The sequence below is a fragment of the Arvicola amphibius genome, chromosome 12, assembly GCF_903992535.2.
Source record: "Arvicola amphibius chromosome 12, mArvAmp1.2, whole genome shotgun sequence".
NCBI lineage: Eukaryota > Metazoa > Chordata > Mammalia > Rodentia > Cricetidae > Arvicola > Arvicola amphibius.
Window position 1 is genome coordinate 83,057,180 of NC_052058.2, and position 27,920 is coordinate 83,085,099.

At 44.4% G+C, this 27,920-nt stretch overlaps 1 non-coding gene and 1 pseudogene across 1 annotated transcript; one reads left to right on the forward strand and one right to left on the reverse strand.

The window, feature by feature from the left end:
* Window positions 1-2,838: 2,838 nt before the first annotated feature.
* Window positions 2,839-2,896, forward strand: LOC119799585. The gene has a single exon (XR_005282868.1). It is a non-coding gene; the product is annotated as a U7 small nuclear RNA (small nuclear RNA).
* A 16,209-nt stretch (window positions 2,897-19,105) lies between these two features.
* LOC119828029 lies at window positions 19,106-20,151 on the reverse strand (annotated as a pseudogene).
* Between the last annotated feature and the right edge of the window lie 7,769 nt (window positions 20,152-27,920).

The window sequence follows — 27,920 nt, forward strand, 5'->3', positions numbered from 1 at the left end:
TCGGGTACGATGAATTGAGAGAACTAACACGCAGGTTTTCTCTGTTCCTTTAGCAGCTGGTCACCTAGCAGGTGAAGCTGTTCTGTCCCAGGCACAGGCTCTCCCTCCAGTCTCTCCGCCCCAGCCGGCCTTATCTAATCACTCTCTCCTGTGCGCACATTCTGTTCTTTCCAGTCCCTTGATCTGTCTTTAGGCTGCTTCTCACCTCACTGGAACGCTCCTCATTTTTTTTCTCCTCTACACCCATCCATCCTTCCAACCCAGCCGCCTCCACCCAAGCTGCTATTGAATCCTCCAGTACACAGTGTTGCCTTCCCCCAGGAACACTCTGCCACTGTGCCCTTTGAACCCCCGGTGACAGCTCCATCATTTGGCCCTGTTTAGATACTGGCTTTTACTGCTAGTTAAATTTTCATATGCACAGGTCTGGCCTCCTCCGCTGAGTTGTTAACACCTAAAACACAATGGCTCTGTTGTCCCCTCCAGGGAATGTGTAGTCCACTGCAATCGACAGAGGTCTCTGAACTCTGCACCTATGGCATTTCCACCAAAATGGCAGCAGAAGACTCGGAAGTTTGTCTCTTAATATATTTCAGTGCAACTGGGACAGAATCATAGACCTGGGTCTCTCAATTTCTTGTGGCTGATCCTGACTTAGCTTCCAAGGCAGCTTCTCAGCCAAGATTCTAGCTTCACTCAGTAACTGAGTCACCCAGAACTAGCCTTCCCCTGGCTCCGCACGCCACTGGTTCACTGTGTTGCACAGATAAATAGCTGAAATTGTGTATGGGAGACAAATTTCAAACCACTGGAATTGTGTACGGCAGACAAAATTTGAACACCCGGGCCTTTCAGCCTGCCCTGGCATGCTGTCACGAAGCCCCTGGTTCTCATGAAAAAGAAAGTACTTTGAAAGTATCTCGGTAGAAATGAATTCATCTGGGGTAATTCTCTCAGGTATTCTATAGCTGTGAAAACAGCTGTCACATAAAACACCGAAGGTTGTGTGTGCACACTGGGGGTGCCCTGGCTTGGCTGATGGAAGACCATTTTCCTCTTATGAGCTACTTAGTGCTGTCCAAAGAAACCCTTCTTCAACCCCGTACCTTAGAAGAAGAGAAAATCTGGTTGGTGACCATAGGCCAGCTTTATTTTATTTACTAAGGTAAGATTTATAGCTTCAAGTAAGACTAAACTCATGCACTACCCACAATTACCTTGCAAAACAGAATAAGCTTTCTAAGCTTCTTCGTAATCGCTGGACTTTCCAGGAACCATGAAAATTCCGGGGCACCCCCTGTTCCCACAACCTTAAAGAAATGGTCAAGTCACCGTGAGGAGTGAGTGGGAGAAACAGTGCCTGCTGGAAAGGTGGTGTGTGGGAAATGATCTCTACACAGCCTGAAAGGGGAGGGCTCTTTCTGTTGGTTTTGAGGCCCCTTGCTTGGCTTTCTCTCCCCCAGGCTCATCTCTAGCTTGCAGCCATCCTCCAGCTGAGATACAAGTGCAAGTCATCACACTCACCTGAGATGGTAGTTTTATTTTTTAATTATTATTATTGTGACATGAATTTTTGTGTGTGCATGTGCAGAGGAAGCCGAAGGACAACTTGCAAGAACTGGCTGTCTCAGTCCACTTTGTGGGTTTTGGGAACTGAACTCGGGTTATGAGTTGAACTCTGAGTTGGTGGGAAGCCCTGGGACGGTCTTGTTTGATGGCGGGTTTTGATTTATTTGTGGGTTTGTTTGTGTTTTTTTAATGTACTTATTGGTTTTTAGGATTCTTTTAATATAATATATTTTGACGATATTCTTTTCCCCAACTCCTCCTAGTACCTCTTCAGGAGGGAAGAAATAAGTCTATGTGGAAAAGGAGGCAGAAATGTTTTAAGAGCCAAAGGTGGTGGATGACTCCAAGGCAACAGAATCTTCCAGACACAACAGGACCGGTGCTCATGTGAACTCAGAGGGACTGAAACAGAAAACAAAGACCCTAATTCAAGCCAGACGAAATCCCAGCACCGAGAAAGATACACAAGAAGAACAAGCTTACTCCATCGGGGTCACTGCATCTGTCAGTCAACTCCAGGACAGGCAGCCATGTTTTTTGTGTGTTCTTTTGTTTGCTTGGTTGGCTTGGTATTGTTTTTCTTTTTGGTTTTGTTTGTTTGCTTTAATTTTTGTTTTGTTTGAGGGAGACACAAGGTTGCTTTTCAGTGCACTTAGACCAGCAGATAACTCTGTGGACAGGAGTTTAAAAAAAAATAATAGTGATGTATAAGATCAGATATCTAAATAGGATAATAAATAGGATGATTGGCTTTCAAGACCGTTAGAATAAGTAGAGAACACCAGGTATAATGGCGCACGCCTTTGATCCTGTCACTTGGGAGGCAGAGGCAGGTGGATCTCTGTGAGCTCCCGTCTCTAAATAAACAGGAAGAAAGCTGGCTGGCGGCACAGAACTAACAACCAAGCCCTCAGGAGGAAGACACAGGAGAATAGCTCAAGTTCAAGCCCAATGTTATTGGTCAACCTTATCTACGTCTGTGAGCTCCAAGTCAAGACTATCTCAAAGGACCAAAGGAAACTAAAACAAACAAACAGGAAAACAGGTGGGGCTGGGGTAGAGTCAGTCGATAGAATGCTTGGCAGGCGTGCCTGAGATTCTGGCTTTGATTCCAGCACTGAAAATAATAATAATTCTTAATAGTAGTAGTAGTAGTAATAATAATAATTAATAATAATAATAATAATACAATCATCCAGAAACAACAAAAGGCAACTATACAAGACAAAATGAAAAGACAAAACACCAAAAAGAAATATAAAATATATTCAGTGTTACAGCTCTTTAAGAATTTGTCTAGCAGATTTTCTGACTTTTGTCAACCCCCATATTTATAATATGTATATATGCCACCCACCAGACTACCACCACCACCCTCCCTAATGGATAAGACATTGTTCAACAAAGCCAGTGACATACCACTGAACTGCATCCTCATCCCCATAGTATTTTTAAAGGCATATGTTTCTTGGTTTTAATTATGAGCACACATGACTCTCCGTGTGACTATGTGCACATGGGAGCTGGTACTTGGAGGCCGGAGGTATCAGATCCTCTGGGAGTTGTAGTTGAAGGCAGGTGTTGTGAGCCACCTGATATGGGTGTTGGGAATCTGAACTCACCCCTAGAAGAAGAGCAAATGAACCACTGAGCCATCTCTCTCAGCTGATATTTTAATATATTTTAGGCAATAAATACACATTTTCAGAGTGCTGCAGCACGCTGCCTGCTCACTTTGGCCTCTGGGCTCTCAGGAGTGCGGAACACGAGCTGGACTTTCTTCAGTGACAGAAAAGCTCTGGAAGGCAGACTGTCTAGAACCACAGCTGCTGGCTGAGCCAGCGAAGCTCCTGAAGTGTCGCGAGAACAGCTGAGGAAACAAAGCTAAGGGGGAACGACTCGTTTACGAGTCTCGAAGTGAAGCGCGGGGTTGGCTCAGCCATAGACTTGGTTCTGCATGTGCAAGACCGTGGGTGCAACTCTCAGCACCGAAATAAATAAATAAATAAACAAAGCAGGATATAAATCCAGCACTAGAGAAGCTTACGGGGGGTGGGGGGGATTGTAAGTTTGTGGTCAACAGGAACTACGAATCAAGGTGTGTGTGAGTGTGTGTGATACCAACTGGGGCTACAAACCATGGTGTGTCTGCATGTGTCATACTAGTGGCTGCCAGAGCTCAAAAGTAAAGAATACCAATCCATTGCTCAATCAATGCTTTCCTGTTTTCCCAGGCTTGAGATTCTCATCTCTAGAATCTGAAAAGTCATTTTCAGTATTAGACATACATATTCAAACCACCTCAGCTCTCATTTTTCAAAGACAGCAGGGCAACTGCTTCATCTAAGATCTAGCTTCCGTTACTGTCATGTGACCATTGACGTAATATCTGGCTGGTGGGTTGCAAGCAGAAGTCATGTGTGAACATCACAGAATGGAGCCATGAGATGCACCCTGAGCCTTCTGTTGAAAAAAAAAAAAAATGAGGCACTAATGACTCATGAAAACCAAAGCGATATCTTGGCTCCTGCAGTCAAAGCACATGCCAAGAGAGACAAGAACCTTAGGTGTTTTGTATCCGTGGAGCCAGCATAACCAAGCTGGGTTAGCCATGTTGAGTGAGAGAAGAAATTCCTGTCAGCTGAAGCCACTGTTATTTTGGGCGATCACAATTCAGAGCTGAGCGCAGTTCAAACCAGCATTCTCATTATGCTTCACTCAGGAACAATTGCTGCGCTCCTTGGGAGTGTTTTAGGACAATCTTCATCCTAGATGGCATTATTATCCTCAGAAGAACTACGTTCAGATTAGGGTCTGGCTATCTGTGCTCATCAGGTGCATTAATACAATTGGGAAGGCTGCTTTCTCCTTCGGCAAGCTCCTCCAGCAGGTGCAGAATCCGGATCTGCAGCAGTGAGCCTAAAGTCAAGAAAATATCACTCGCTTACCACCCTTCCCCCCCCCCCCCCCCCCCCCAGTGACTGGGGAGACTCCGAGACTAGCTGGAACAAGACAAAACCCCCGAGAGGGAAAGGACTCCCTCCAATTGTCTGCCTGTCTCTCTGCCACCTGTCTCGGCCGCCTGTCTCTCAGCTGCTGTTTCCCTCTGTCTCTCCTTCTTTCCCACCTACCCACGCTGATTACTTTTCTCCTTAGTAATCACAGGAGCCAATAGCTCTTGCAGGTAAAGGCTGGTCCTAGGAGAGTAGGAGAAAAGACGAAACGGGCTGGTTACAAATGCAATTTCAAAACATATTTGTTTGTCGTCTTATCCTAAGATTTTTGTTTTGTTTGTTTGTTTTAGGCAGGGTCTCAGGTAGCCCTGGCTAGCCGTAGCTGCTAGCTGAGCTAGCCAAGCACCTTAAGCGTCACGAGAACAACTGATAAAACAACTCTAAGTTGAAATAACTTGTGTACACTCTAGATACAGCCTAAGTTTCACCTATGTGTTGAACTTCCAGGTAGGAGCATGAGAATTAGAATTACTGAGCAAAAAAAAAAAAAACCACAGAGATATAGGAGAAATAAGATACGGAAACACAGAACAGCATAGGGAGGGACATTCAGTAAATACTGAATCAACCTCATTTATTCTCCACATGCTTACATGCTTCTTTCCAGAAAGGGGGGGGGGGTGCAACAGACTTCATTAGCATGATATAAGGAGTAGACTTGAATCCTCTGAGCTTTGGTCCAGGTGGAGCGGATCCATCCCTATACCCAAAATACTAATTAACCACACCCTCAGTCAGAATCTCTCACACCTTTGTAGCCACACCTGTTATCAACAACTTGGAGAGAGCAAAAATAAGCTCAAACCCTCTGACCTCCAGTCAAGGCGGAAGAGGCTCACGACTGTGGGTCCTCCCTCACACCTATGGAGTCTACAGAAATACACTTTCTGAAATTGTATTCACTTACTCATGACTATCAACACATTAATGTGTGGCTTCTAGAGGCAGGTCTATGTGATACAACTTTATTCTCCTGGGATGTTATTGTTGGAAGCTGGAATTCACTTGTGTGGTACAGTTGCTTCCTGGTTTCCATAAAGGCTTGGTTCCAGACGCCTCTACAGGCACAAGGCCATACAGTCCTCTATTTTAAAAAAATGACTGCTTATGTGCAATCTATGGGACATTCTCCTGTATGCTTTAGATCATCTCTAGATGCTTTAATACCTAAGATTATAAAGGTTGCATAAATTAAGTACTAAGAACAAAAAATTGTGCCTGTTTAACACAGGGACAATATATTATTTTGAGTCTGAGGTTGGTTGAAACTATGATGCAAAGAAAAGCCCCAAGATCTGGGGCTGACCGTATCTGTGCCATGTGTAAACCAGCTGTAAAGCAACCGTATGAGAGGGAGGGCGTGCGCTTCCATCCACACGGCGTCTAGTTCGCTGTCTTCCAAATATCGGAACAGGGTATAATGGAGAACTGAAAGAGAAGACAGACTGCTTGCTATCAAAGATGTAGTATTAGGATATGTGTACAGTTGGGCCTGGTGATGGGAGGGCTGGGATTACTGTGAATTCAAGGTGAGCCTGGCCACACTACGTAGGAGATCCAGGGTTTGGTTGTTTGGTTTGGTTTGGTTTTGTTGTATAGGCATACACAGAGAGAGAACCTCTACGGGGAAAGGTGACAAGTTCACTGGAGAAGGCAGAGAGTTGGCTTCCAGCTGGGGACTTCAGTGTGAGCATTCCACTTGGAGTGACCTCTTGTTGCTGATTAACTGCCTGTGCATCTGCCTGAGCCTCATGCTCAACTGAAGAAAATTAGAAAATTAGATTTTACAACTTCCTTACTAGAGCACCTGAATACTGACTTAGAGTGAGCCCTCGCGAAATAATAATAGTGGCTGGATGGGTGGATGGATGGATGGATGGATGGATGGATGGATGGATGGATGGATGGGTGGGTGGATGGGTGGATGGATGGGTGGATGGGTGGATGGGTGGGTGGATGGATGGGTGGATGGATGGATGGGTGGATGGATGGATGGATGGATGGGTGGGTGGGTGGATGGGTGGATGGATGGGTTGGATGGATGGGTGGATGGGTGGGTGGATGGATGGATGGATGGATGGATGGATGGATGGATGGATGATGGGTGGGGTGGGTGGATGGGTGGATGGATGGGTTGGATGGATGGGTGGATGGGTGGGTGGATGGATGGATGGATGGATGGATGGATGGATGGGGTGGGGGATGGGTGGATGGGGTGGATGGTGGATGGGTGGTGGATGGATGGGGGGTGGATGGGTGGGTGGATGGATGGATGGTGGATGGGTGGATGGGTGGGTGGATGGATGGGTGGATGGGTGGATGGATGGGTGGGTGGATGGGTGAGTGGATGGGTAGGTGGATGGGTGAGTGGATGGGTGGATGGATGGGTGGATGGATGGATGGGTGGGTGGGTGGATGGGTGTGTGGATGGGTGGTGGATGGGTGGATGGATGGGTGGTGGATGGGTGGATAGGTGGATGGGTGGGTGGATGGGTGGATGGATGAGTAGGTGGATGGGTGGATGGGTGGGTGGATGGGTGGATGGGTGGGTGGATGGATGGATGGATGGGTGGGTGGATGGATGGATGGATGGATGGGTGGGTGGATGGGTACAAAGAATCGCAAACTTTCTATCTCCAGTCTTCACCCTCCTCCTCTCCTGTATGTCCTAACTAGTCCCCTAGATAAGGCTGCTAAAATCAGTCTGAATGGAAACCTCTGTAATGAATACAGACACTGACATGAAAGAACATCAAGGAGAGGCCATGAGGCCATTTATCAAAGAGAATTTCTGAAGGACCTAAGAAACAAACCCATGCTGAAGTTCAGATCTTCTATGGCCAATTAACAGAAGTTAGGTGAGAGCTAATTTGCTCTGATCTGCAGGTACCAACATCCCAAGCTTTATAGCCGAAGTGTAAAAACCTCCACAACAACAGGGTCCTCAGAGATTCCTCCCCAGGCACAAATTTGGCTACGGGAACAAAAGAGTGAGAAGACAACACTCAATGTCATCGGTATGCAACTTGCTGGTGAACTAAGACCTAGCGGGAAAGAGGTGACGCCAGGCATGATTGCTTGTGCCTGTGATCCCAGCACTCAGAGGCAGAGGTGAGAGTATTGTTTTGAATTTGATTCCAGACTAAGGCTACACAGTGAGTTGCAGAGCAGCCTTCCAGCTGTGGAAGTATATAGTCTAATATCCTGACTCAAAAACCCAAAACCAAAAACCAGTCAGAAACAATTCCGTTCCTACAAACCAAGCCCACTCAACAGAGCCAAGAATCACCCTTTCTTGAGGGTATGGGTGACCTGACCCAATAGTTTTCTCTGAAAGGAAGACCAAGTATAGTCAGATTTTTCTTTGGACTGCCGGTTCACAAATAACGACACAGAGACTTATAATTATGAAAGCGTGGCCTTAGCTTAGGCTTGTCCCACTAGCTCTTACAAGTTAAATTAACCCATATTTTTATTCATTTCCATTCTACCACATGGCTTTTACCTCTCTCCCATTCTGTGTGTCCGACTCACTCTGCATCTCGATGGTATCTCCCCTTCTTCTTCCCAGAGTCTTCTCTGTCCCTGGGAGTCCCAACTAACCTCTTCCTGCCTAGATATTGACCATTCAGCTCTTTATTAAACCAATCAGAAGGCACCTTGGCAAAAATACACAGTGTAAACAAATATTCTGCAACCTCCAAGCCTCCAGCACACAAGGTTCTGGGGGACATTCTACCCTCACACCCCAGCATTGATGCTGGGCAGCTCATTGATGGCATCTATCCCTGAGAAACAGCTAGACTCCATATCTCTGAGTGAGTAGGGAACTAAAGCACTGTGGCCAATATAGCAAGGCCAAGCCTTGTGTGTTGCTGTCATGTTTTTTGACTGCCTCACCCCGGAGTCCTGGCCTCTTTGGTTAATGTGGAAGGGGAAATGCGTTCTGGAGAGCATGGTCCTGGTGACTGCTTTGGCCCAAAATGTAACATAATCCTGCTGGGCGGTGGTGGCGCATGCCTTTAATCCCAGCACTCGGGAGGCAGAGGCAGGCGGATCTCTGTGAGTTTGAGGCCAGCCTGGTCTATAAGAGCTAGTTCCAGGACAGTCTCCAAAGCTACAGAAAAACCCTGTCTCAAAAAACCATTTTAAAAAAGTAACATAATCCTCGTATTCTTTTGGCCAAAGAAATTCAAAGTGGCGAGTGTCTGGTGTCTGAATCCAAGCACTGGGAAGGTAGAGGCAGAAGAATAAGGAGTTAAGGATCATGACTGACTACATAACAAATTCAGGGCCAGTCTGGGATGCATGTGATCCAAAAAAAAATTTTTTTAAAGAAGGTGTATATGTGTATGTTTCTGGAAATCTGGTTTTCTCTGTAGACTGGACTGGCCTCGAACTCACAGAGATCCGCCTGCTTCTCCCACCCAAATGCTGGTATTAAAGGCTTGAGCTACCACTGCCCTCTGGTTTTCTCTCGCCAACTACATGGCTCATGATCTTTCAAGAGAGGATTTTTCTGAGTAGCCCTGATTGTCTTAGAACTTGATCTATAGACCAGGCTGGCCTCTAACTCAGAAATCTACCTGCCTCTCTCTCCAAGTGCTGAGATCAAGGGTGTGCACCCCCACCACCCAGCTGAAACATCAGCATCCCTTATCTCTGCCTTTATCCTCTTTCATCTCACACTGTGTTAAAATTTATTTATTGTTTGTCCATGTTTGTATGTATATTTACCTACATTTATTTATTTTTTTTTTTTTTTGGTTTTTCGAGACAGGGTTTCCCTTTAGTTTCTAGAGCCTGTCCTGGAGCTAGCTCTTGTAGACCAGGCTGGCCTCGAACTCAGAGATCCGCCTGCCTCTGCCTCCCGAGTGCTGGGATTAAAGGCGTGCGCCACCATCGCCCGGCTCATTTACCTACATTTATATGCACTGCGTGTGTTCAGGAGCCCTCGAAATCCAGAGGACACCAGATCCCCTGGAACTGAAATTACGGACAGTTTTCAGCTGCCATGTGAAACGCTTGGAGTGGAACCTAGTTTCTCTATAAGAACATGCAAACACAGTATTTCCCAGCATGCTGTCTTAGTCAGGGTTACTGTCACTGTGGTGAAACACCGTGACACAAGCAACTTGGGGAAGAAAGGGTTTATTCGGCTCAAGCTTCCTCGACTCAGTTCATCATCAGAATAAATTGAGACTCACCAGGCAGTGGTGGCGCACACCTTTAATCCCAGCACTCAGGAGGCAGACAGGCAGAACTCTGTGAGTTCGAGGCCAGCCTGGTTTACAAGAGCTAGTTCCAGGACATCCAGGACTATCACACAGAGAAGCCCTGTCTCGAAAAACCAGTTGAGACTCAAGCAGGGAAGGAAACCAGGAAGCAGGAGCTGATGCAGAGGCCATGGAGGAGCGCTGCTTACCAGCTTACTGGCCTTAGCATCCCCTGCCTTATTGGTAGCCTCATCATCTACCATCTGTGCCGTCGGAACCACGTTGTTAAGCATCTCTGCGCGTTAACTTTATCACAGCGTAAAACAGAGTGGTGTGGTACTCAGCTCACAGGGATACTGTGAAGTCAAAAAGATCCATAAGTTAACACTCTTGAAACATATGTGGGATGTGACAATAATTAAGAAATATCCACACTCACTATTCTCAAAATTAATGGTGTTAAGTACTTCAGTACTGAACGCCATCACCAGCTGACTGCCCAGAAAAATCTGCCATTGTAGACTCAAAGCACAACGGGCTGGTGTTCTGTGCCCGTCTCTTAAACACCTAACAGGCAAAGGGACGGGTGAGGAAATAAGAAGAAGTAATAGACTTTTCCTTACCTCTTGACTTTAGTTATTTTTTTTTTCTACTCCAAACTATTCCTTTGGTCAGCTATGAACACTTCTTCCATAATGGATAAGTGTGACAGGTGCCCCCACACATCTTCGTGAACACAGCGAAGGCAGGACATGGGACTTCACACTCCCCCGGCCCGGCAGCTGACAATTTTTTGCAATGCAAATTCTACAATGCGAATTAACTCTTCATCAAGGGATCATAACCCATTACTTTAGTTATTATTATTATTTTTTTTTTTTGGTTTTTTTTCGAGATAGGGTTTCCCTGTAGTTTCTAGATCCTGTCCTGGAACTAGCTCTTGTAGACCAGGCTGGCCTCGAACTCAGAGATCCGCCTGCCTCTGCCTCCCGAGTGCTGGGTTTAGTTATTTTTTGTTACTCTATTTCTAACCAGATAAGAGGCTGCTTAAGCAATTTATAGACTAATACAAGAAATACTCTGAAACTCCGAAGCTGAGGTTTGTAAATTCTGAGTGAAAGTAGCTCAGTTTTAGTGCTAGGATGTATCCAAGCCCATGTGCACAGCAGCGGCAAAGAACCACTGGTCATGGACCCTTTCCCTGAGAGCTTTACAAAGGGCATCATCTTTCTTAAGGAATTCAGTTTCTAAGTAGAGGATAGCGAAGAATAATGCAAAATGACAGCAGATTGGCCCAGTCTATGCTCAATGAGGGGCAAATAAATTTCCTCCAACACAGACAAAGCCAATTAAATAGCTGAGCCGAAAGCAGTTTGTATTTTTGTGACTCAGTGGTTCTTACTCTAAACGCAATTACCCGGGAGCTGCCTCACAAGGGAGCGGAAGTCAGGATGGGGCCTTGGAGAGTGTGCTTTTGCTGACTCCCGGCTCCTGGATGGTGGTTAGCCTATCACCCCCAATTCAGCTGCGCTTCTATTTCCTGACCTGAAAATTGGGGCCAGTAGGTGAAACAAGCAATAGATGGGTTCTGAAAAATAATTAATCTACAGGAAGGGTGGAATGAAGCATTTCCTAACACTAAAGAAAACGCACCATGCCTTGAGTTCAAGTAACTCAAAGCACGGAGACTCCAAGGGTACAGATTAAAATCTACTAAAAATCCCAAAAGAGAACTAAGGCAGCCCCAGGCAGGTTCACAGGAGACTTCATGACAACATTTCATGGGGTTCCTGAGTGTTTCACCGTTCCAACAGGACTAATCGTGTTCTTTTGTTCTTGGTTTGGTTTACATAAATATTTTTATATTAATTAACACTCAAATGGGTGTATACAATAAGCAGGTTGGTGCTACGATACAGCCTGGAAAAGTTATGTAAAGCCTTTCAGGTAAGGGACGGTGTGTTTATTTCATCTGCAGATGATAATAAACCCTTTGTTGTTACAACTGTCAAACAATAATAAAATTAATTACCACTCAAGCATTACCTGAATTGTGCAGCTTCCCAGAAACCTAGCCACCTCCAGACTTCTACCTGACTTATTGCTCAATTAAAAATAGAAAAGAAAGTCAGGTGTTGTGGTACATGTCCATGATCACAGCAGCACAGGACAGGAGAGGCAGAGGCAGGAGGTTCGGTAGTTCAAGGACAACCTCAGCTACTGCTGAGTTAGAGGTCAACCTGGACTACTTGAGACCCTACCTCAAAAAAATAAAATAAAATAAATAATAGACATATATATGGGCTGAAGAGATGGCCCTGCAGGTAAGACCACTGGAGGCTTTTGCAAAGGCTCCGAATTCAGTTCCTAGCATTCATGTCAGGTGACTCCCAACCACTTGCAACTCCGACTCAGAGGAATCCGGTTCTGGCTTCCTAAGGCACCTGTACTCAGAGACACATACCCCCCCCCCACACCATTAAAAATAATAAAAACAAATCTTATAAAAGAAATTGAGATTTTTAAAAATCAAAATGGTAAAATTAAAAATAGAAAACACACCAAGAGAATTGTAAGGTGTGTGGAGGGATAAGGTTCAAGTGTTCTTCTTAGTCAGTTAGAGGAATAATATATCTTTTGTGGCTTGAAGCTTTCTCAAGGTCTAGAAAATAGACACCTTATATTAAATGGCGCCTTAAGAGACACTCACCTTGCGATGGGTTGGAGGCTGGTACCAATGAACATACTAATTGCCACAATGTGACTCTATCCTTGGCCAGTTGTGTTCCAGAAAGGACGGCGGTGGGATGCTGAATGTGAGCTACACTGAGGTGTGACAGATTAGCTCGAGTCAACACAGCATCCTCATCAACTCCAGTTCCTTAAAAGCCTCCTTCCACCTGAATCCTTTCCCTGTTTCTTCTTAGCAACCCATGGAAGCCTATATAATTCTCCCCGAATAAAAAGACTTCATCTGAAGGTGGCCTGAAGGTTAATGGTTAACCCCTTTGTTTGTGGTTCCATGAATATAGGTCACACCAGCAACGAGTCTTTAGACAGAAGGTACATAAAGAGGTAGTAGATGGTGCAGGACCTTATTACAACATGTCCATCAAACCCAAAGGGGCAAACAATGCGTCTGATTGATTTTTTTTTTTTAAGTGTAGCTGCCAGCTACCAGATAGCGTTAGCCTCCAAACTTCATTCCAGACTAAATCAGGAAGCTGAGCCAAAAGCTTCACTGACTCAACTCTGGGGACCAGCCTCCCTAAGAGCAAAATTCTATTCCATGCCAGATCTGATCCCCACCCCCAGTCTCCTAGCCTGAGTTGCTAGTGACTCAGAAATGTCTGTGCAAACAATGGCCCCAAGGCTGGGCAGGCTTGGTGAGAGGAAGAAGAGAACCTTCCGACAGCACAATGTGCTTCTTCTTTCACCGTTTCTTTTCAGTTCTGGGGGAGAATCCGGGGTCTTGCCTGTCCTAGGCAAGTACTCTACCACTGAGCTCCTACCCCAGCCCATAGCTGTCATTTTTGTCTTGTTCTCTGCTTCTTTGTTTGAGATGTGGTCTCTCTATGTAACCTTGGATGGCCTGAAACTTGCTCTGTAGACTAGGCTAGCTTCAAACTCACAGCTATCTGCTGGGATTAAAGGTGTGCACCACCACACTCAGATAAATCTTTTGTTTTTTGAACCTTGTCACTTTCTCTCTTTTGGTTTTCTGGTTGTTTGGGTTTGGGTTTTGTTTGTTTGTTTGTTTGTTTTTTGAGACTGGATCTCTCTGTGTAGCCCTGCCTGTCATGCAACTCATGCTATAGACAAGGCTGACCTCAAACTCAGAGATCTGCCTGCTTCTGCCTCCCAAATGCTGGGATTAAAGTCATGTGCCACTACCGCCCAGCAAGTTATCTGGTTATTGCAAATTTCTTTGGTACTTGTTGAGGTGGGATACAATTTCTCATTTCCCAAATTAATATTGTTGTGGTCCAAGGCTCTGAATCAACCCAAGCAGACACAAAAGGTTTCTGCAAAGCAAGATTTAATACAAGGCAGCACAATAAATAAATAAATAAATAAATAAATAAATAAATAAGGTCGGTACCACAGAACTGACTTAGGAGCTGAACTGTGACCCCAAATGTTAGCTGAAGCAAGTAATTAAGCACAAAAATCACAAATATCAGTGACAAGCTATAGTTACAATTTTTTACCAATCAGAATTTAAAGGTTAGGGGCTTTCCTTAAGTGTTCCATCACTGCCAACTGATCTACAAGCTTTTCAGTTCAAGCAATCAGATTCATCTTTTGTTGTTGGGCGCAGCCACAATGCTTCTAGAGAACCAAAGATGCATAACAACCATTTCTATGATTTAGGGAGAAGGTGGGTCAGCTACTTGAAGGTTCTCAGCTCACCCAGGGCTTGGGAACCTGAACTTTGTTTCACCCCACAGGTAAAATGGAGTCTGAAGTCAAAATGAAATACTTAGGTCAAGGTGCTTTTACCTGCTCCCAACAATATCCCATCTACACCCTCCTCTCAGTACCAGTATTTGGACTGTCAGAAGCGCACTGCTGATTAGTGATCTCAGCCAGTCTTGCACTTGTTATAGTCCTGTGCTGTTGACTCCCACTCTCCTCCCCGGGGTTCACATTCAGGGTGGGGATCAGAGGAGATGCTAAGTGTGTGTGTGTGTGTGTGTGTGTGTGTGTGTGTGTGTGTGAGGGGGGTGCAGCATACAGCCCCTGGGGGTTGCAGAGGCTTAGACACAGTCAGCCAGCGGTCTCCAAAAACAGATACCAAGTTTCCTTTTTCTTTGAGGTGCTATGCATGATGCTGGGGCCTTACACATGCTAGGCAAGAAGATGCCCTGTCCTAGATCCACACACAGGAAGAGAACGCCATCGAGAATGCTAGCAGAGTTACCGAAAGCCCATGGACGCGATTCTAACCATCACAGCCAGAAATGTGGAGGCCATGTCACTGAAATGAAAGTTAAAGGCGAGAGTTCTGTAAGTCTTATGAATATGTTCACATATATTTTGTGTGACAGAGGTTTCCAGGTGTGCCTTAATTATATGAAGGATGACTTTACTGTACAACAAAAGAGTTATAAAGTCAGAACTCTAAAAGCGAGTAAATAATGACCTTAGGTACACTTAGACCTTTTTTTTTTTTTTTTTTTTTTTTTTTTTGGTTTTTCGAGACAGGGTTTCTCTGTAGCTTTGGAGCCTATCCTGGAGCTAGCTTTTGTAGACCAGGCTGGTCTCGAACTCACAGAGATCCGCCTGCCTCTGCCTCCCGAGTGCTGGGATTAAAGGCGTGCGCCACCACCGCCCGGCTTAGACCTTTTTTTTGTACACTTTTCTTTTTGTACACTTACATTTTCCAAACAGATGAAAATCCTGAGCTGGGCGGTGGTGGCACAGACCTATAATCCCAGCACTAGGGAGGCAGAGGTAGGTGGATCTCTGTGAGTTAGAGACCAGCCTGGTCTACAGAGTGAGTTCCAGGACAGCCAGAGCTCCCCAGAGAAACCTTATCTGGGGTGGGGAGGCTGATATAATGAAAAAGGAAGCAAGGGCTTAGACAAATGCTAAACCCTCTCCAATCCAAGTAAGCCCTTCTTTAAACACATCTGGAGCTCTGAGGAGGTAGCCCAGGCCAGCATTCCAGCATTCCAGCATTCCAGCATTCCAGAGACTGAGGCAGGCAGACCTCTGAGCTCAAGGTTACCCTGGTCCACAAAATTAAATCCAGGACAGGCAGGGCTACACAGAGAAAATCTGTCACAACAACAACAAAACAAACAAACAAACAAAAACTGGTATCTTGGGTTTCTGTCCCCTTTCCACAGAAATGACAAGAATGCTACAGAGGACTAAACCGATACTCTGGCGTCACAGTTGATAACTCTACCATAGTTAAAGTTCATACCCAAGCCAGGTTTCTGGGCACACACCTGTAATGACAGTACTGAGAGGGCTGAGGCAACAGCACCAATAGCTGGGGGTTTGAAAACAGCCTACACTAAAGAATGAGGACCTTTCGCAAGAAACTCACAGACGTGAGCGACCAAGTCTGGCTTTCATACTCATCGTGGCAAATGTTTCTAGTGAGAATGACGGGATTTGCCCTGTCCTGTGGCACAACGGGGAGTGTCAACAAGTGACACTTAGTCTAGGGACACTAAAGAGAGCTCTTCCCTGGCACCCTGGAATACAGGTCAGAAGAGAGATCACTGGTGCTCATCCACAGGCCTGCATTCCAAAATCAAAAACAGGAAGGGCAGCTGAATGTGGTGGCTGTTATGCCTACGTCATGAGGAGTCTGAGTTTGCATGCAAAGGCAAAGAGCTTTTATTGCAAGCTCGAGCTTGGGCTCTCCATCCTTTCTGACACTGTGATCGCATTAGGAAGAGCAACGAGCTCAGCTATGGCAGGGATTTTAAGAAGTAAAGGATGGAGCCAGGCAGTGGTGGCACACGCCTTTAATCCCAGCACTCGGGAGGCGGAGGCAGGTGGGATCTTTGTGAGTTTGAGGCCAGCCTGGTCTACAAGAGCTAGCTCCAGGACAGGCTCCAAAGCTACAGAGAAATCCTGTCTCGGAAAAACAAAACAAAACAAAACAACAACAACAACAACAAAAAAAAAAGAGGTAAAGGATGGGAGGGTAGGGGAATTCTGGATTCAGATGGGGGTTGAAATCCCGATTGGGCAGGAGTGGGGTGGCAGGAGTCTCGTCAAACAGGGATTGGTACTGGCATTGCTATAAGAAAATTGGCAACCTATGTGCAGGTTAGGTAAGCTATTCTTACTGCTCTGGAGCAGCATCTAGTACTTGTTTGTCTCAATTCTGAGTGGTCCCCCTCAGGGTACAGTTATTGCAAGGGTGAGGCCTACTTCCAGTATCATTAGTCTGGAGCCTGTCATGACTGTACTAATGTTAAATTAGGTCTCTCAGTGGCCCTCATCTGTTGTGCCAGCACTTAGGGAGACTGAGGCTGGGATCATGAGTTCTAGGCCAGTCTGCACTACTTAGCAAATAAGAGGTGGGGAGAGAAAAGACAAAAACTAAACATCAGCTAATTTTCAATGGTTAAATTTGTAAATTCTAAGGTAATATAAATGCTTCAAATAGACAAGTAAACATCCACACATCCAAGAGATATTTTAAAGTGAAATAAAATGTTTAAGAGATGGTAAGAGCTAAAAGAAAATTTTTTATATTTATAAAGTATATATTTTATATTAGATGTAAAACATAATCATTCCAAGCCGGGTGGTGGTGGTGGTAGTGGTGGGGGCACAGACCTTTAATCCCAGCATTCAGGAGGCAGAGGCAGGTGAATCTTTGTGAGTTTGAGGCCAACCTGGTCTACAAGAGTTAATTCCAGGAGAGGCTCCAAAGCTACAGAGAAACCCTGTCCTAAAAAACCAAAACCAAAACAAAAAACAAAACAAAAAAAAATCATTCCACAGTGGGTTTGGGAATCATTTCCCCCCCCCCCCCCCGACCTTTTCAGAGTTCTAGCAAAGCAGATTTGTCTTGCAATAAGTTTCTCAGCCTTCTACAGAAGAACTAACATATAGGAAATAAATATTATTACAGAAAGACTTCAAATCAGAGCTCTTGAATTCTTCATTGGGACACAATCCTATTATGTACCCGAGGTTGCTGGCCTAGCACTTAGGATCCTGCTGTCTCATTCTACCAAGTTCTGAGATCTCAGCCTTGGGTCATCTAGGAACGGCTGGACTCTTGAAACCATATGCTTCAGCCTCGGTTAAGACAAATAGAATCTGGTGTTTTTGTTTTGTTTTGTTTTAAGATTTATTTGCTTGTTTGTTTTTTATGTATACAGTGTTCAGCCTGCATTATGTATGCACACCAGAAGAGGGCACTAGATCTCATCATAGATGGTTGTGAGCCACCATGTGGTTGTCGGGAATTGAACTCAGGACCTCTGGAAGAACAGCCAGTGCTATTAACTTCTAAGCCAACTCTCCAACTCCTGAATTTATTTTAAAAATGCAAATATATCATAAACACAGTTAAAGGTCTTAAGCTGTTTAGAACATGATTTGGGAGGTTTTCTGGTGAGAAGCATCATTTGAAACATATTTCATTGTAAAGAGAGAGTGTGCTTACATTTCCCGGCTTCCCAGACTTGAATAATCACACAGAAACTATATTAATTACAATACTGTTTGGCCATGGTCCATGCATATTTTTAACTAGCTCTTATATCTTAAATTAACCCATTTTTATTAATATGTATATCACCATGAGGCTGTGGCTTACCAGTAAAGTTCTGGTGTCTTTCTCCTTCAGTAGCTACACGGTATCTGCCTTTCTTTTTTTGTTTTGTTTGTTTTTGTTTTGTTTTGTTTTTTGTTTTTTCAAGACAGGGTTTCTCTAACTTTGGTGTCTGTCCTGGAACTAGCTCTTGTAGACCAGGCTGGCCTTGAACTCAGAGAGATCCTCCTGCCTCTGCCTCCTGAGTGCTGGGATTAAAGGCGTGTGCCACCACAGTCTGGCTTCTGACTCTAACGTCTTTATCCTTGCATTCAGTTTAGTTTTCCTGCCTACCTATCTTCTGCCCAGCCATATGCCCAAGCATCTTCTTTATTAACCAATGGCAATAAAACACATTCACAGTATACGGTGGGGAATTCCACACCACCTTAACTTTAACATAGAAAAATTACATGTAACAAAGTATCAAGCAAGAATTATAGTTACAATATTTCTTTGTGATTCTAAAGTTTTATCTCTAATTTATCTTTTATCATGATTAAGGAAAACTATAACTATCTGTCTTCAACTGCATCAAAGACTCCAGAAGGATATAATATTACCTAAGTAAACAGGAAGTGCATTGTAAACAACTCCCAAAGCTCTAGAATTCACAGAGACATCTCGGTGTCTGGACAGTCCCCCAAAGTTCTTCTGTAATACTGGGGCATCCATCTTCAGCCCACAGGCCCACAGTATCTGGCAGACTTTCTCACGAAGCAGGAAATTTGAAAGACTATTTTGCCTATATTGGCAGTTTGTCAGTCATTTTCTTCTGTATCCTGCAAAATGTCTCACAGACGCTTTCATGAAACAGGAACCCTGAAGGTCTATCTCACCTTCTTTTGGCAAGTCTAGCAGTCATTTTTCTGTGGGTCCTGCATGTTCCATTTTTTGCCCAGGATATTTTTTCCTTGTGTCTTGCTTTTTTTGGGGGGGGGAGGGGAGGTGGTTTTCTTTTGTTTTTAATAACTATAAATTGAAGCTTAGGGAAGCTTGTTTTTGGACTGGGAAACAAAACTAAACAAAGCTTTTATAGTACTGTGTGCAAACCTGACCTCATTTAGAAAGAGATGTAGTTTCATGGCTAGAATTCAGCTTCTAGCATGAATGATGCAGGTGTGGTTCTGGGGGTGCTAAGAGGAAGCGATGGCATTGTTGACAAGGTTATAATCTGCTGGTGGCATTGCTGAAAAAAGCCCTTGCAAATTTCTAAACGACATGAAATTCCGTGAGGGTTCTCTAATGCGTCTTACAGGCCAAAAAGGGAAGAAGGTTAGTAAAATGCCTCAACAGAGTTTGAGTAAAATACTGGATTTAAGAGTTACTGGGATTAGGTATTTAAAAATAGGGTTGTAGGCTGTGCATTATGTTTACAATAGGTCTCAAATTCAAACTATAACACACCACTTCACAGGCCACGAGCATTTCCAGGTGCTTTTCGTTTTGCTCAGTAGGTGCTGGCAGAAGGTGTGCTCAATCGTTTTCCAATATAGATGCCCAGCCCCAAAGCCACCATGTGAAAAAGGAAGAGAGACGGGATGAAGACCTTTAGGAACTCTGCAGAGAAAACTCCCCCTTTCTTCATGGCTCCACTGTTCCTCATGCTTAGAGATACAGCACGTTTAGGGTGTCTGAAACAGAACTCTTTGGGTGGGATGTTTTCAGGTCTGTTGGACCAGTCTGATACCCAGTCTGCCCTTTTCTACAAAGCCTCAACTTCTTTCTCTCCTACAACTTCTTCTTCTGACTGAGAGCTATGGTCCCTGCTGGTGTGCATCTCAACATCAAACATGATGTGTCCATCTTCTTGTGGTGAAGGGCTGTCACAGGGAGAGCTGCCTCTTGAGCGGCTCTGTCCGGACTCGTGCTGTGCGTCCAGAAGGATCTTCTCCACTGTGGATTGAGGAAGAGGAAGGGACGTGCTCCAGCCCCCCCCCATGGCTGCTGTGCATAGGTAGCTCCACCCAGGAACTGTTGAGGTTGGCAGGGGCTGCTCCTCTTCCTCATAGTTGTTGCTGTTGTGCAGGGGTGGCCGCTCAACTAAGTGAGACATGGTTGGGAGACTGGGAGCGCCTAGGCCGCAGTATGACAGTATCTGGCCCTGCATGTCCAGTTTATACAGTACACCATCAAGAAGTCCAGGCAAGAGCAGTTTCTTGCCCAATGGGTAGCCTTGTCACATTGAAGGAAACTTCCATAACGAGTTTCTTCAATGCCCATCAACTTCTCTGAAGTAATTGGTGCTGCCGGAAACAGATATGTCTCACTGTTGAGAAAAAAAACTAAGTTCTTAAAACATTTTAAATGCCATATTCTGTATTTTTGAAGTGTTGAAGATGATCTATCTAACTGAAATATATCTCTGTATATAGAGAAAATCTAACTAATATGACTAGAAGTTTGATTATTATAGATGACTATTAATCTGTATTACTACACATTTTTAAATGAGCTGCATAAACAAAATACCTTAAGCAAGAGCAGAATACATATGTACAATGTAACAAAATTGACCTTAATTTTGTATCTGTAGACCAAGATTCATACCAATACAAATATTCATCTCTAAATCATATCCCCTCTTTTTAGAAATTGACTACACCATTAATCATTTATAACCAACCCTTTTAAAATGAAAATAAACTTTTATAAACAATTATTTTGGGAATTTGGGTGTAGTTTTTTCCTAACTGCTTCCTGCTGTTTGTTGGGCAAAGTATTTTTAGGGTTCAGGGGGTCTTGTTCCATCAAATCACATTAGCTTGGAAGGAATCCACAGGTTCCTATCATCTGTGGGGAAAAAAAGCAGAACCTCATTTCCAAAGTAACATATCCTTAGACTCAAATTTTGAAGTCAAGATACCTTTAAAATATATATGTTGGTTTAGTTTAGCAGACCCCAGAACCAAATGCTTCTCTGCAGTTAGCTCATTAACAGTCAAAATCCAAAGAGAACACAATAATACAAGTAATCCAGACTCTCTGTGAATGTTCCATCTTTACATGTCTTATATTTTTCTCTATTACTTTTTAATATTTATTTTATTATCTTTTATATTTTATTTTTATCCTTTAATTTTTATCCTTTTATTATTATCCTTTAATAGTGGTGGCATGAATGGTCTGGCTCCTTTGGGAGGTCCTGCTACAGAGCAGTTAGGGTTTGTGAGCAGAGTGCCACAAGTTGCTTAATGGTGACACAGACCCGCTGCATCCCTGGAGCTGGGACAGTGAGCATGACTCTCAGAGGCAATGGACATACTTCTGCCATGTTGGACAGGGCAGAGTCAACAGGCAAAGCCACAGCATTAGCCTTAGCCAAGCTTTTTTAGCATTTAAACAAAAAAGCATTCCTGATCAGAAAATGATTACAGATATGCACAATAAAGACAAATTCAGACAATAATAAACCTCTGAATAGGTCACAGCATGTTTTAAAAATGTACTTAGGCTTAAGAAAAAAAAGAAACTGGATATGGGCAGTTATATAAAGAAATAGTTTTAAAAATAAAGTCTTTAAAGAGACAGTAAAAGTGCCCTGTAGCAGGACCTCCCAAAGGAGCCAGACCATTCATGCCAACATCATGAATCAGGAAGCTGGCTCTTAAAGAAGGCACATGTCTGCTTGCTGCCAGCAAACAGAACATATTTGGGGAAAAAATGCAGCTACCAAGAAGCTACACTTGGTTCCTGTTTTTGTGGTCTAGAAGCCCTCTTTTTTTTTAAGCATTTTTAGGTCTTATGTGGATCCATGCCCCAAATGGTGGGCGCCATTTGTAAAGGGAGACTGTACTTACATTTCCCAGCAGCTCAGACCCAAATAATCACACAGAAACTATATTAACTACAACACTGTTTGGTCAATAGTCCAGACATATTTCTAGCTAGCTCTTACATTTTAAATTAACCCATTTCTATTCATCTATGTATCACCATGAGGCTGTAGCTTACCAGCAAGGTTCTGGCATCTTTCTCCTTCAGCAGCTACATGGCATCTGCCTGACTCTAACTTCATTCTCCCTGAATCCAGTTTAGTTTTTCTGCCTACCTATATTCTGCCCTGCCATAGGCCCAAAGCATCTTCTTTATTAACCAATGGTAATAAAACATATTCACAGTATACAGTGGGGAATCCCACATCATTTCATATCATCGAATATGATGTATAGAAAATGCTAGCATGCTAGCATGAAATGGTAAACGCTGTTACCCCAGTAGGTGATAGCCTTGATCGTCAGACCAGAAGGCACCTAGATTAGTAAAGCACATTCTGATGTGCCTTCCAGAGCATTTTCAGAGGCCGCTGTCTCTAGGGCAGCAATCAAGGAAGATAGACCTGCAGGGGTTGTGATGCCCTGTCTCACAGGCTGCCCCAGATGGAGCAAGGTAGACAGAGGAAGCTCCTCAGTGCATGGGAGTATCTCCACACTTCTGGAGTATCTGTGTCTACTGCTGCTGTCACTGTCTACGGACATCAGACTCCACCTAGACTTTTGTCATGAACTCTCTGCAGGGAGCCTCAAGTTTTTCAGCCCCAGACTGTGGCTGCACTGTTGCTGCCTTTCAACGTGAGGTTCCCAGCTTGGACTACCCAGCCTTCAACTGTGTCAGGCAATGTAATAAGGGCCTTTTATAAGTTTACATGTTGGCGTGTTCATTGAACCCTGACTAAGATAATTAGCCTCTTGTGTCTCAGAAATATTGAGGAGTGGATGGGTCATTAAATTGTTTGCCAACTGGGCATGGTGGTACACAGATTTAATCCCAGCACTCGGGAGGCAGAAGCAGGAAGATGCTGAAGTCAGCCTGGTCTACAGAGCTAGTTCTAGGACAGCCAGAGATACACAGAGAAATCCTGTCTCACAATGGGGCTGATCTAATGGGAGCTCACCAAGGCCAGCTGGACTGGGACTGGTGGAGCATGTGATCAAACTGGACTCTCTGAATGTCACTGACAATGAGGGCTGACTGAGAAGCCAAGGACAATGGCACTGAGTTTTGATTCTACTGCATGGACTAGCCTTGTGGGAGACTAGTCTGTTTGGATGCTTACCTTCCTAGACCTGGATGGAGTGGGGAAGACCTTGGACTTCCCACAGGGCAGGAAACCTCTTAGGACTGGAGAGGGAGGGGGAGAGGGAGGGATAGTGGGGGGGAAATGGGAGGAGGGGAGGGGGTGGAAATTTTTAATAAAGAAAGAAAGAAAGAAAGAAACAAAGAAACCCTGTCTCAAAAAAAATGAAAAAAGAAAGAATTCTCGGGCTGGAGAGATGGCTCAGAGGTTAAGAGCACTGCCTGCTCTTCCAGAGGTCCTGAGTTCAATTCCCAGCAACCACATGGTGGCTCACAACCATCTATAACGAGATCTGATGCCCTCTTCTGGTCTGGTGGCATACATGCAGACAGAACACTGTATGCATAATAAATAAATAAATCTTTAAAAAAAAAAAAAAAAAAAAAAAAAAAAAAAAAAAAAGAAAGAATTCTCTGCTCCCCTCAAGAAACAAATGAAGTTTAATCTGAAGTACAAGTATTGTAGATTCCTAAGGAAAATAGAAATGAAACAGTATCTGACTTGGTATCCACCTCTCTTGCTCTGAAAGTCTTACTATGTCACCTTATGAAAACCATAGGCCCTGGCTCATGCCTTTAATCCCAGCACTTGGGAAGCAGAGAAGGCAGATCTCTGTGAGTTCGAGGACAGGCTGGTCTACAAGATCTAGTTCCAGGACAGGCTCTAAAGCTACAGAGAAACCCTGTCTAAAAAAAAAAAATACCCACTCAAAAAAAAACTATTTCAAATATAACCCCAAAACCTTCAGATTTATTGATCCAACCTTAGGTATTACTTAGATATCTACTTTGCTTAGCTAATAAGAACAGAAAAGGTTAGGCAATCTGAGTGGTATAGTTTTTTAATTTACTCAAATGTAGTTTTTTTCACTCTTTACTCTTTGGGGGCCTGCCACCCAGCTCCCAAATAAACAACATACACACAGAAACTTATTCTTTCTCAAGAATTCCTGGCCTTAGCTTGGTTTGTTTCTAGCTAGCTTTTCTTGACTTAAATTATCCTGACTACCTTTTGCATCTGGGCTCTTCTCTTTCTCTAGTCTATGTACCTTTCTTTACTTCTTACTTCATGGCTTGCTTTGTACATGGTTGGTTGGCCCCTATCAGCTTCCTCTCCTTCTTTTGCTCCTTCATCTCGCTGTCCTTAGATTTCTCCTCCCATTTATTCTCTCTGCCTTCTAGCCCTGTCTATCCTTTCTCCTGCCTACCTATTGGCCATTCAGTTCTTTATTAGACCAATCAGGTGTTTTAGGCAGGCAAAGTAACACAGCTTCACAGAGTTAAACAAATGCAACATAAAAGAATGCGACACATCTTAATCATTAGACAAATGTTCCACAGCATAAACAAATGTAACACATCTTAAAATAATATTCTACAATACTGGGCATGGCAGTGTGCATGGGCATGTAATCCCATAGCCAGAATAAATGCTGTGATTTCAAAGTCACCCTGCTCTACATAGAAGCCTTATTTCAAAAGTAGGAAGCAAGCCTGATGGTGGTGCATGCCTTTAACCCCAGCATTCAGGATGGCAGAGGCACGTGGATCTCTGTGAGTTCGAGGACAGCCTGGTCTACAAGTGAGTTCCAGGACTCTAAAGCTATACAGAGAAACCATGTCTTGAAAACAAACAAACAAACAAACAAACAAACAAATAAATAAATCAGAAGAAGCAAAGGAGGGAAGGAGGAGAGAGGAAAGGAGATGGGGGCAGGCATTGGAAAGGGATAGAAAATGACAGAAGTGCCCAGGTTTGAGGGCACACATCTTTAATTCCAACACACAGAAGACAGGGTCAGATGAGTCTGAGGTTTACATAGTGAGTTCTGGGGCATCCTGGGTAACACACCTTGTCTCAAAACAACAGAAACAAACAAACAAAAATCAAGAAAAGAGAAAGGGCCACTTTATATAATCTTATATCCAAAGCCACAAGCATCAAGACAGGCCATTTGGAGGTGGGTATCAACCTGCAGAGAATTTTCTCCTGGAAGGGAACAGGAGTTTGTGACAGAGAGGAGACAGCAGATGCAAAGGTTTTAGTTTATTAAAGTTAGTCAATGCCTTACTATTTCAAAAGCCAGTCTGTCAAAGAGAGCAGAGGGTGTCTGTGTCCCCTTCATCACAGCCCATCTTTCTCAACAGCTGCCATGGGCCCAGTATAGCTTTATTAGATTGCCAGCTCATTTGGAAATTAACGTTGACCTTTTCTAATTGAACCTTTCTAGGATGATAAATAAATAAATAAGTAAATGTCGAGCCTTATGTGTTTCAGGGTATTCTGGGAAACAGTGGCTGATCCATCAGACATGGTCACCACTGTTCCTTAGGTGATTTATTACCACAGTAGCGACCCCGACCCATTGGGTTTCCAGTTTAAATTTAGAAATCTTCATCAGGGGAAGGGTGGTGGAAGTGATGTTAAAAAGCAGCCATACATTGGTGGTCAAAGAACTGGCTTGTTAATGGAACGGCGGGGCTGCATCCCACCACCCGGCTAGCTTTACACCCGAAATAATTACACGGAAACTGTATTCTTTTAAACACTGCCTGGCCCATTAGTTTCAGCCTCTTATTGGCTAATTAACCCATATTTAGTAATCCGTGTAGCACCACGAGGTGGTTGCTTACCAGGAGAGATCTTAACCTGCGTCCATCTCGGAGAAGAGAGGCATGACGACTGCCTATGGCGACTGCCTCAAGCGTCTGCCTTCTCTCTCCCAGAATTCTGTTCTGTCTACTCTGCCTACCTAATTTCATGTCCCATTAAAGGGCCACGGCAGTTTCTTTATTAACCAATGAAAGTAACACATAGACAGATGACTCTCCTCCATCACTGGCTAACATGCTCACATTCTGGGATATACTTCACTAAGGCTGACAAGGCAAAACTTACTCTAGTCTTCCCCAAGATCATGCTTGCCGACAGAGACATTAGGATGTGACGAGCAAGTGTGACAATAGGCCCCACTGTTTCAGCCACCCCCAACCTTGTGATGGTTACATGATTTCTCCACCTCAGTTTTGTTTTCGTTCTGTTTGTGTTTGAGTTCAGTGCCAATGGGGGCTACGTACAGAGTTCTAGGGCCAGCCTGGGCTACTTAGTGAGACCCTGACTTTCTTTGTTTTCCTATGCTTTGTTTGTTTTTGAGACATGCTATCACTTAGTAGCCCAGGCCGGTCTCATACCCACAGTCCTCCACGCTCCACCTACGCCACACCCACCCAAATGCTGAGATTGCTGGCATAGGCCACCACGTGTGCCCAGCTGAGCACAGTTCTTCATTTTTGAAATGAGTGTGACGGCAGGGTCATAGGACTTCCATTCCAGATTGCTATGTTTGTTGTCGTCATTCTTGAGACAGGGCCTCACTGACTAGTCCTGGCTGACCTGGAGCTCCCTAGAGAGAATTTACAGGGACTCATTTCTCCTCCTGTGGAATCTTGGGACTAAAGGGATTTGCCTCTAGCTGCCTCTGACAGGGATGAGCTGCAGACAAGCCTAGCCAACTATGAGAAGTCCCTACCCATGCTGGATTTTAAAAAGAACATAAACTAGGCATGGTGACATAAGTCTTTAATCCCAGTATTCGGGAGGCAGAAGCAGGTGAATCTCTGAGTTCTGGGCCAGCCTGGTCTACTGAATGATAGCCAGGACTACATAGAGAGATCCTGTCTAAGAAGAAAAGAAAGATGAAGGAGGAGAAGGAGGAAAAGACGAAGAAACATGAAAGTATGTTTTTCCCCCTTGTAATGAATTAAATAGAGAAAAAGGAAAATTCCCCAAATGTTCCCACCCGCCCCCAGCCGAGGCTTGGGCAGGCTCTATATGAGAGTTTCAAGTCCCACGGTATCACAATGAAGGCAAAAAAATCAGGATCTGAGAGAACAGGTTCTGTCACCAATCCATGGGTTCCCCAACAAAAAGGATTTCCCACGGTTCCTTCCCTAAACTGTGACTGGAAAGCATGGGCATCCTTGGCCAAGCCCATTTGCCTCGGTATGGTGGTGGGGGTACAGAGCTGGGATCAAATCTAGGGCCTTCCACGTGCTAAGTGTGGGCTCAACGCTCGAGCTCCAGCCCTCACTCCTCCACCCTCAGCTCTAGCTTACCTGAGAACTATATCATCCTCTAGGGTTTCAGCTTCTTGGTGATGGAAAGGCATCTTGTGTAGAGATAAAATTGGTTTGTGTTTGGTCGCTTTGTTAAGGTGCCCATCTCATCCGCCACCCCAGTCTATCATTGTCCTCAAAAATCTGCTCACTGATGACTCAGAAGCAATGAGAGGGCAGATGGCAGATGTGGCTCCCTAGACCATGTAGGCCTTGCAGTGGGAGGAAGAAGGGCATGGCCACTGTGTACTTCAGCTGGGGACGCAGAAGGCAGGCTCTCTCTATCATCTCTCTAAGGACACTCTGCCCTGCTGGCTGTCATGCCCTACAACAGAACTTTGTCCTTTACAGACCACTAGATAGCTCTACAAGAATGTCAATAACCATCTGACAAACTATGAAAGGAGAAAAGAATACCGGGAACTAGGCCGGCCATGAAGTTTACCACAGAAGCTGACATACCGCTTCATGGACTTGACAAACCCTGAAGTCAGATCTGACCCACGCCCCATTAAAGGCCTGCGAAGAGGAGTGATAAGTGCCTCAACTCTCAACTGGACAGGGGTCCCAAACCAGTCCTTAGCAGCCCGTGGGCCTTGAGCAAACACCTTCACAAGCCTCCAGTTTTCTCTC